Source organism: Arachis ipaensis, chromosome B6 (genome assembly GCF_059453495.1).
Source record: "Arachis ipaensis isolate K30076 ecotype BB chromosome B6, ASM5945349v1, whole genome shotgun sequence".
NCBI classification, from domain to species: domain Eukaryota; kingdom Viridiplantae; phylum Streptophyta; class Magnoliopsida; order Fabales; family Fabaceae; genus Arachis; species Arachis ipaensis.
Window position 1 is genome coordinate 11,473,209 of NC_142441.1, and position 11,437 is coordinate 11,484,645.

At 41.4% G+C, this 11,437-nt stretch overlaps 1 non-coding gene across 1 annotated transcript; it reads right to left on the reverse strand.

The window, feature by feature from the left end:
* Positions 1-287: 287 nt before the first annotated feature.
* On the reverse strand, positions 288-395 carry LOC148554619 (small nucleolar RNA R71). The gene has a single exon (XR_015887499.1). It is a non-coding gene; the product is annotated as a small nucleolar RNA R71 (small nucleolar RNA).
* Positions 396-11,437: the final 11,042 nt, after the last annotated feature.

Here is an 11,437-nt window from a genome sequence, read left to right on the forward strand (position 1 = left end):
ACTTTGAGCTGAAACCTCAATTAGTTTCTCTGATGCAGCAGAATTGCAAGTTTCATGGACTTCCATATGAAGATCCTTTTCAGTTCTTAACTGAATTCTTGCAGATATGTGATACTGTTAAGACTAATGGAGTAGATCCTGAAGTCTACAGGATCATGCTTTTCCCTTTTGCTGTAAGAGACAGAGCTAGAGTGTGGTTGGACTCTCAACCCAGAGATAGCCTGAACTCTTGGGATAAGCTGGTCACGGCTTTCTTAGCCAAATTCTTTCCTCCTCAAAAGCTGAGCAAGCTTAGAGTGGATGTTCAGACCTTCAGACAGAAGGAAGGTGAATCCCTCTATGAAGCTTGGGAGAGATACAAGCAACTGACCAAAAAGTGTCCTTCTGACATGCTTTCAGAATGGACCATCCTGGATATATTCTATGATGGTCTTTCTGAACTAGCTAAGATGTCATTGGATACTTCTGCAGGTGGATCCATTCACCTAAAGAAAATGCCTGCAGAAGCTCAAGAACTCATTGACATGGTTGCTAATAACCAGTTCATGTACACTTCTGAGAGGAATCCTATGAGTAATGGGACACCTATGAAGAAGGGAGTTCTTGAAATTGATACTCTGAATGCCATATTAGCTCAGAACAAAATATTGACTCAGCAAGTCAATATGATTTCTCAGAGTCTGAATGGAATGCAAGCTGCATCCAACAGTACTCAAGAGGCATCTTCTGAAGAAGAAGCTTATGATCCTGAAAACCCTGCAATAGCAGAGGTAAATTATATGGGTGAACCTTATGGAAACACCTATAACCCATCATGGAGAAATCATCCAAATTTCTCATGGAAGGATCAAAAGCCTCAACAAGGCTTTAATAATGGTGGAAGAAACAGGTTTAACAATAGTAAACCTTTTCCATCATCCACTCAGCAACAAACAGAGAACTCTGAACAAAATACCTCTAATTTAGCAAACTTAGTCTCTGATCTATCTAAGGCCACTGTGAGTTTCATGAATGAAACAAGGTCATCCATTAGAAATTTGGAGGCACAAGTGGGCCAGCTGAGTAAAAGGATCACTGAAATCCCTCCTAGTACTCTCCCAAGCAATACAGAAGAAAATCCAAAAGGAGAGTGCAAGGCCATTGAATTAATCACCATGGCCGAACCTGTGAAGAAAGGAGAGGACGTGAATCCCAAGGAGGAAGACCTCCTGGGACGTCCAGTGATCAATAAGGAGTTTCCCTCTGAGGAACCAAAGGAATCTGAGACTCATCTAGAGACCATAGAAATTCCATTGACCTCCTTATGCCATTCATGAGCTCTGATGAGTATTCCTCTTCTGAAAAGAATGAGGATGTTACTGAAGAGCAAGCTGCCAAGTTTTTTGGTGCAATCATGAAGCTGAATGCCAAATTATTTGGTATTGAAACTTGGGAAGATGAACATCCCTTGTTCACCAATGAACTAAGTGATCTGGATCAACTGACATTGCCTCAGAAGAAATAGGATCCTGGAAAATTCGTAATACCTTGTACCATAGGCAACGTAATCTTTGAAAAGGCTCTGTGTGACCTTGGTTCAGGGATAAACCTCATGCCCCTCTCCATAATAGAGAAACTGGGAATCTATGGGGTGCAAGCCACTAAAATCTCATTAGAGATGGCAGACAATTCAAGAAAATAGGCTTATGGACAAGTAGAGGACGTGTTAGTAAAGGTTGAAGGCCTTTACATCCCTGCTGATTTCATAGTCCTAGATACTGGGAAGGATGAGGATGAATTCATCATCCTTGGAAGACCCTTCCTAGCCACAGCAAGAGCTGTGATTGATGTGGATAGAGGAGAATTGATCCTTCAATTAAATGAGGACAACCTTGTGTTTAAAACTCAAGGATCTCTCTCTGTACCCATGGAGAGGAAGCATAAAAAGCTTCTCTCACTGCAGAGTCAACCAAAACCCCCACAGTCAAACTCTAAGTTTGGTGTTGGGAGGCCACAACCAAATTCTAAGTTTGGTGTTGAACTCCTATATCCAAACTCTAAGTTTGGTGTTGGGAAGTCTCAACAATGCTATGAACATCTGTGAGGCTCCATGAGAGCCCACTGTCAAGCTATTGACATTAAAGAAGCGCTTGTTGGGAGGCAACTCAATTTTTATTTATCTAATTTTATTTTCATGGTTTTTCATGTTTTATTAGGTTCATGATCATGTGGAGTCACAAAATAAATATAAAAATTGAAAACGGAATCAAAAACAGCAGAAGAAAAATCACACCCTGGAGGAGGATCTCACTGGCGTTTAAACGCCAGTAAGAAGCATCTGGCTGGAGTTCAACGCCAGAATAGAGCATGGTTCTGGCGCTGAACGCCCAAAATGGGCAGCATTTGGGCGTTTGAACGCCAGAATTGCACCCTGGAGAAGAGCTGGCGCTGAACGCCCAGAACAAGCATGGTTCTGGCGTTCAACGCCAGAAATGGGCAACAAATGGGCGTTCAACGCCCAGAACAAGCACCAATCTGGCGCTGAACGCCCAGAGTTGTGTGCAAAGGCATTTTACATGCCTAATGGGTGCAGGGATGTAAATTCTTGACACCTCAGGATCTGTGGACACCACAGGATCATCTCAGGATCTGTGAATCTCATAGGATCCCCACCCACCTCACCCTCTTTCTCTCCATTCATGGTCATCCCTTCTGTTTTCCATTCACCATTCACATCCATACACACATCCCTCCATCTCCTCCATATCTTCTTCTTCTTCATCTATTCTTTCTTCTCTTGCTCGAGGGCGAGCAATATTCTAAGTTTGGTGTGGTAAAAGCATAAACTTTTTGTTTTTCTATTACCATTAATGGCACCTAAGGCCAGAGAAACCTCAAGAAAGAGGAAAGGAAAGACAATTGCTTCCACCTCTGAGCCATGGGAGATGGAAAGATTCATCTCACAAGCCCATCACTAAGAAAAGGATGGAGCAAACAAGAGAGCACATTCATGGATCTCAACAGGCACATGAAGAAGCTCATCATCAAGAAACCCCTGAGATACCTCAAGGGATGCACTTTCCTCCACAGAATTGTTGGGAGCAAATCAACACCTCCTTAGGAGAATTAAGTTCCAACATGGGACAATTAAGGGTGGAACATCAAGAGCACTCCATCATCCTTCATGAAATTAGAGAAGATCAAAAAGCAATGAGGGAGGAGCAACAAAGACAAGGAAGAGACATAGAAGAGCTCAAGGACATCATTGGTTCCTCAAGAAGGAAATGCCACCATCACTAAGGTGGACTCATTCCTTGTTCTTACATTCTCTGTTTTTCATTTTCTCTATGTTAAGTGCTTATCTGTGTTTATGTCTTATTACATGATCATTAGTAGTTAGTAACTATGTCTTAAAGCTATGAATGTCCTATGAATCCATCACCTCTCTTAAATGAAAAATGTTTTAATTCAAAAGAACAAGAAGTACATGAGTTTCAAATTTATCCTTGAACTTAGTTTAATTATATTGATATGGTGACAATGCTTCTTGTTTTCTGAATGAATGCCTGAACAGTGCATATGTCTTTTGAAGTTGTTGTTTAAGAATGTTAAATATGTTGGCTCTTGAAAGAATGATGACAAGGAGACATGTTATTTGATAATCTGAAAAATAAAAAAAAATGATTCTTGAAGCAAGAAAAAGCAGCAAAGAACAAAGCTTGCAGAAAAAAAATAGGGAAAAAAATAGAAAGAAAAAGAAAAAGCAAGCAGAAAAAGTCAAAAGCTCTTAAAACCAAGAGGCAAGAGCAAAAAGCCAGTAACCCTTAAAACCAAAAGGCAAGGGTAATAAAAAAAGGATCCCAAGGCTTTGAGCATCAGTGGATAGGAGGGCCTAAAGGAATAAAATCCTGGCCTAAGCGGCTAAACCAAGCTGTCCCTAACCATGTGCTTGTGGCGTGAAGGTGTCAAGTGAAAACTTGAGACTGAGCGGTTAAAGTCAAGGTCCAAAGCAAAAGAAGAGTGTGCTTAAGAACCCTGGACACCTCTAATTGGGGACTTTAGCAAAGCTGAGTCACAATCTGAAAAGGTTCACCCAATTATGTGTCTGTGGCATTTATGTATCCGGTGGTAATACTGGAAAACAAAGTGCTTAGGGTCACGGCCAAGACTCATAAAATAGCTGTGTTCAAGAATCATCATACTGAACTAGGAGAGTCAATAACACTATCTGAACTCTGAGTTCCTATAGATGCCAATCATTCTGAACCTCAATGGATAAAGTGAGATGCCAAAACTATTCAAGAGGCAAAAAGCTACAAGTCCCGCTCATCTTATTGGAGCTATGTTTCATTGATAGTTTGGAATTTATAGTATATTCTCTTCTTTTTATCCTATTTGATTTTCAGTTGCTTGGGGACAAGCAACAATTTAAGTTTGGTGTTGTGATGAGCGGATAATTTATACGCTTTTTGGCATTGTTTTTAGTATGTTTTTAGTAGAATCTAATTACTTTTAGGGATGTTTTCATTAGTTTTTATGCTAAATTCACATTTCTGGACTTTACTATGAGTTTGTGTGTTTTTCGATGATTTCAGGTATTTTCTGACTGAAATTGAGGGACTTGAGCAAAAATCAGATTCAGAGGTAGAAGAAGGACTGCTGATGCTATTGGATTCTGACCTCCCTGCACTCAAAGTAGATTTTATGGAGATACAGAATTTAAAATGGCGCGCTTCCAATTGCGTTGGAAAGTAGACATCCAGGGCTTTCCAGCAATGTTTAATAGTCCATACTTTGAACAAGTTTAGACGACGTAAAAGGGCGTTGAACGCCAGTTCTACGCTGCTGTCTGGAGTTAAACGCCAGAAACAAGTCACAAACCAGAGTTGAACGCCAGAAATACGTTACAACCTAGCGTTCAACTCCAGAAAGAGCCTCTGCACGTGTAACATTCAAGATCAGCCCAAGCACACACCAAGTGGGCCCCGGAAGTAGATTTATGCATCAATTACTTACTTCTGTAAACCCTAGTAGCTAGTTTATTATAAATAGGACTTTTTACTATTGTATTAGACATCTTTGGACGCCTGGTCCTTAGATCAGAGGGGCTGGCCATTCGGCCATGCCTGGACCTTTCACCTATGTATTTTCAACGGTAGAGTTTCTACACTCCATAGATTAAGGTGTGGAGCTCTGCTGTTCCTCAAGAATTAATGCAAAGTACTACTGTTTTTCTATTCAATTCAACTTATTCCGCTTCTAAGATATTCATTCGCACTTCAACCTGAATGTGATGAACGTGACAATCATCATCATTACCTATGAACGCGTGCCTGACAACCACTTTCGTTCTACCTTAGATTGAATGAGTATCTCTTGGATCTCTTAATCAGAATCTTCGTGGTGTAAGCTAGATTGATGGCGGCATTCATGAGAATCCGGAAAGTCTAAACCTTGTCTGTGGTATTCCGTGTAGGATTCAGGGATTGAATGACTGTGACGAGCTTCAAACTCGCGAGCGCTGGGCGTAGTGACAGACGCAAAAGGAGGGTGAATCCTATTCCAGTATGATCGAGAACCTCAGATGATTAGCCGTGCTGTGACAGAGCATTTGGACCATTTTCACAAGAGGATAGGATGTAGCCATTGACAACGGTGATGCCCTTACATAAAGCCAGCCATGGAAAGGAGTAAGATTGATTGGATGAAGACAGCAGGAAAGCAAAGGTTCAGAGGAACGAATGCATCTCTATACGCTTATCTGAAATTCTAATCAATGAATTACATAAGTATTTCTATCCTTATTTTATGTTTACTTCTTATTTAATTTTCAAAAACTCCATAACCTTTTGATATCCGCCTGACTGAGATTTACAAGGTGACCATAACTTGCTTCATACCAACAATCTCCGTGGGATCGACCCTTACTCGCGTAAGGTTTATTACTTGGACGACCCAGTGCACTTGCTGGTTAGTTGTGCGAAGTTGTGATAAAAAGTTGAAATTACAATTGAGCGTACCATGTTGATGGCGCCATTGATGATCACAATTTCGTGCACCACCGACCTTGCAGAAAGATGCCACAGAATTTGTGAAAAAATGCCAACTATGCCAGATGCATGCAAATTTCCACGTGGCTCCCCCCGAGGAGCTAATCAGTATAACTTCTCCATGGCCCTTTGCAAAATGGGGGATGGACCTATTAGGACCTTTTCCTCAGGCCCCAGGACAAGTTAAATACTTAATTGCGGGAATAGACTACTTCACAAAGTGGATAGAAGCAGAACCATTGGCCACCATCACCGCCCAGAGAAGTCGGAAATTCCTCTACAAAAATATCATCACAAGGTATGTGATACCTCACTCCATTACTACAGATAATGAAACCCAGTTCACCGACTCTACTTTCAGAAGCCTAGTAGCCAGTATGAAAATAAAACACCAGTTCACCTCGGTGGAGCATCCACAAGCAAATGGACAAGCGGAGGCAGCTAACAAAATCATACTGGCGGGACTAAAGAAAAGACTATAAGATGCAAAAGGAGCCTGGACAGAGGAGCTCCCCCAAGTGTTGTGGGCTTATCGGATGACACCCCAATCTGCCACTGGAGAAACACCCTTTCGACTTGTCTATGGTGTAGAAGCTATGATACCAGTGGAAATCAACGAGCAAAGCCCAAGAGTGATTCTCCATGATGAAATCGGGAACATACAGGGGCACAAAGAGGAGCTGGAATTGCTCCCCGAAGTCCGAGAACAAGCCCAGATAAGAGAAGCAGCGCTGAAGCAAAGGATGACTACCAGGTACAACAAAAAAGTCATTCGAAGAAGTTTCGCCCTAAACGATATGGTCTTGATCAGAAACGATATAGGGGTCAACAAATCGGGGGAAGAAAAACTCGCTGCCAACTGGAAAGGGCCCTACAAAGTTAGCGAGGTCTTAGGAAAAGGTTATTATAAGGTGACCGACTTAAACGGCACCGAGCTACCAAAGTCGTGGCATGCTTGTAACATGAAAAGGTACTATAGCTAAAAGCGAACTCTACTCCATGATGTACTCTTTTTCCAACTTCACGATTTTTTCCCAAAAATTAAAGGGTTTTTTCTGAAGAAGGGTTTTTAACGAGGCATCATAGTAGAGGTTAAGGGGGGAATAGATCATTAAACCCTTAGTAGCCGTAAAGTACCTTCCAAATAAATAAAGATCTTTTTTACAAATATCTCTTATAAATTCCTTCTCGTTTACTTTTCTACGAAACGCGCCGACTTAAGCTCGACAAAACGTGAAAATCCCATGAACCGACCTAGATGGTCGTCAGGATAAAACGACGAGATACAAGTCGGTGTAAAGAGGTTATAAAAGTTGATCGTGAGAAACTCAGAAACATTCCGACTTATAAGTCGAAATGAAAAACCGAGTAGAAAAGAAAATGCATTGCAAAAATAACCTAAGTCATAAGAATTCAATAAAACAAAGTTGAGTACAAGGAATAACAAAAAAGGGATCGAAAAATCCTAGAAAAAGCTTAAAAACTGTCCTAAAGTCCTTAAAGCGAAAAGGCTCAGGAAAACAGACAAGCCAAAGGAAAGGTTTTTCAGAAAAGATCAAGGGGACTTTGAAAAATCAAAATCAGAAAAGCATGCACACAAAAAGGTAGCTGAAACCCTTATACCAAAAAGGGTATTTTTGTTAAAATAGAACCCTTATCCAAAAAAAGGGCAATTATAAATATTTTTGTTTACGGTCATAAAAGGCCAATGTCAACACACCACCACCACAAATATAAAGAGTTTAAAAAAGGGGGACCCGCAGGCCGGGCCCCCATATAGCCAACAAATAACAAAATTCTTAAAGAGCATCACCACCAGGACCAAAGGGAGTAGTCGGATCACCACCAGAGTCGGGAAGAGAAGTCGGAGCACTATCAGGACCAGGGAGATAAGTGTCCATAGGAGTTGGAGAAGAGGTGCCGTGAGGTCTTGAGGAACTCGGAATATCCTTTTGACGAGGAGGGGACTCAATGATTCTCTACCCCCGAGTCTTCAAATCTGACTCGGTAACGACCTCGGGAGCTGGGGGATAAACTATGGCACCATCAATAACGACCTTGTCAGGATCCAAAGGAGAGAGATCCAGGTCGGGAGCAAGGACTCCGACCTGCTCCTTAAAAATCCTCCAGGCCTCCTCGGCCCCCTCAGCAATAAAGTCCTCCAACTCGACATAGGCAGTCCGAGAGTTCAACAAATCCCTCCTTACAGCCACAAGGTCCTCAAATAAACTCTGATAACTCTCCTGCACCTTCTTTCTCAAGCCCTCCTCCATGTTACATTGGGCTTGTAACTTGCTCTCCTTCTCTCGGAGGACATCCCTCTCCTCCTTCAATTTGGCGATCTCCTTCTTCAACTCCTTCTCATGTTCCTGATATATGAGAAGCCTTCCCTCCAACTCTTCAACCCTAGAGGTTGAACCTAGAGAGCTAAGAGGCGTCTTCTCAAAAATATCGAGGAACTTGGCACAGATCCCCGCCGCCCTGATGCTCTCCTCAGCCAGAATAGTGAGGTGGTTCCAAATAGAAACATCATCCATACCTATACGGGTATGGGGGTAGATGAATTTTCGGATAAATGCAGGAGCATCCACCTTAGCCTCACCTTCAAAAGAAGAGCCAGACTCTAAAGCCTTACGCTTCTTCTTTTCTGGCTCAGGGGAAGGTTGGGGAGGAGGGGACGGCTGAGAAGAAGCCGAAGAAGAAATAATAATGGGTTGAGAAGGAGTCCCCAAATTTCGGGAAGAAGGGGGAGGAAGAGGAAGAGGAGAGCTAGTTACCCTGGCACCACCGGTTCTGGCGCGAGACCTCGCCTTGGCCTCCTGGACTCTCTGGTAAGACTCATTGGAATTCTTCCTCGCCATCTTTGTAAAAGAAAACAATTAGTGAAACAAGTTGGTAAACTTCAAGTCGGTAGAAACAAGTCGGAAACAAAGTAGATAAAAGCTACCTAGTTGTGTCTGGACAAAAGACGACGACCCCTGGAGAAATTTTTTGGTATCCAGATATGGGGCTCTCCCCCATACTTCTCAGAGGAACCCTACAATGGCTGCCTCCACCTCATCCAGATCCTCTAAACCATATTTTTCACAGGGGGAAGCCTCTAACCAGTATAAGGGAAAGCGAGGAGAAGAATTCTCATCCAAGAAAAAAGGGTGGTGACCCTCTACGGCTTGAACTTTGAAAAAATAATTTTTGAAGTCATGGAAAGATTCATCAAAAAGGGTAAAAATCCTCCGACCTTGTATAGCTCGAAAGGACACCCATTGTTGCTTATTATTCTGCCCACTGAAGGGCTTGGTCATGTGGAAAAGAAAGAAAAAAAATCCTCAAAGAAGTCGGAAATTCCAAGGCATGGCTGATAAACTGATAAATTTTCAGAAAACCCCAGGAATTGGGGTGAAGCTGGGTAGGTGCAACACGGCAGTGACGTAAAACAGCAATCTCAAAATCAGAGAAAGGGAGAAAAACGCCCAGGCGGGTGATCATGCTCTCGTACATATAAAAGAAATGAGGGGCTGCCTCTGAAGCCCTCCCAAAGCAAACCCGGTCTTCCGGACCCGGGGCAAGCAGTTCATACTTTGGCTCATCCTCATCAGAGGTGCAGAGCCGGTGACGAGTGCGAAGGTCAGTGATAAAATCAGTATCAACCAGAGGTTCCTCTCCTAAGACCGTGACATCGACCCACTGAGCAAGAATTTCTATGGAAGTCATTTTTCTTTTCCTAAAAAGGATTAGCGAAACCTACAAAGGAAAAAGGAAAAAGATCACGAACAGGGTCTCTAAGGGGATACAGAATCAAACAAAAGGCCTACGAAGTCAACTCCTCTCTCTAAAGTAAAGGCATGCAAACAGAAGCATTTCATAAAAGAGACAAGGAGAAAAAGACTAACATTTGCCTGGTAATAAGGTAGAGGAAAATGAAAGCCTTCAAACGAGGAACGCTCCACGAACGGATGAGAGGAAAATTTGAAAAATCGCAAAAACGAAGCAACAAAAGAGAAGGAAAGTATTTATAAACACGTTAGGGGCATAATGGTAAAAACGGACGCAGTCATTAATGGGTGCACCGTTACCAAGACAACCCCTACGCAAACTTCTAACGGACGCGACGTTTGATTAAACGTAACTGTGAAAATCAAAAGTCACGAAAAGTCACGTCGGTTCCAAACCATCATGTCGGTCCTCCAACAAGTCGGCTACGACCCCGAGTAGAATACTCGAACCCAAGTCCTAAAAGAAATTGGGCTCGAGTAGGGGCACTATTCATACCCTGGCCCAATGATAAGGCCCAGGTCCAAACAAAAGGCCCAATCCAAAGGATTGAGCCTCGCCCTACACTGACCTTTGCCCCACGAAGTCGGTCCCAACCACGACTTGCTCTAAAGAAGTCGGGACGAAGATTAGCTGGCAGATAAACACCCATTCAAATGAGTAACTGCCCCTAAAATCTCTCTACCCACTTCCTGGAGCCATATCTCAACCTCCCTAAGATAAAGGGACGGTTACTCCCCATAAATAACGGAAATACACCAACGGTGGTTATGGGTTCACCACTATAAATACACTGACACTTCTCATGTATCTCAGAAGCCCAATACTCTTTAGAGCTGTTTTGCTCCCTTTGCTGACTTTGGCATCGGAGTGTCTTTGCAGGTACCACCCCCCATTCTTTCATACCGAAGTCGGACGGGGGCCTTGGATCTTCAATCCGCTTGGATACTTACTCATTCCGACGATTGGGCCAGCTAAACTAATCCAACCCAATAATCTCCGGTTACCCACCGTAACAAGTTTTAACATAGTACTTTGGTATTGATTGATCACTTTAGATTCTACTTTATAATATGTATCTAATTTGGAGTAGGTATTGATGAGATGGGAGAGAATGAAGAGAGAAATTTTTTATTTTAGAGAGAAGAGAGGTTTTACAAAAATAGAGGAATTATGTTAAAAAGGGAAGGCTGAACACGGAAAATAGTTAACTTTTGTTTATAGACAATGATGGAAAAAAGAGAAATAAAAAAAAGAAATAAATAAAGAAAAGAAAGAATAAAGAAAAAAAGAGAGAGAAAAATTAGTGACGGATCCAAAAAATTATAATAGTGGAGAGCAAAAATAATATATAAAAATAATAAAAAAATAATATCAATATATTTAAATATTTAAATTTTGGAGTATATTAGATAGTCAAGTTTTTAATAAATATAATTAACACATTAAAAAATATATTAATTTATATAGTATTTTTTCTCATTTCAATATTTTGACACATTATTACGTGATACGTTTATTATTAATATCAATGCTATTTCATATTTGTCAAGTTATATTTTTATTGATTTTTTTATGTAATACAAAAGATATTATAGTTTAATAATTAAAGAATCTATCAGAAATATAATTTGAAT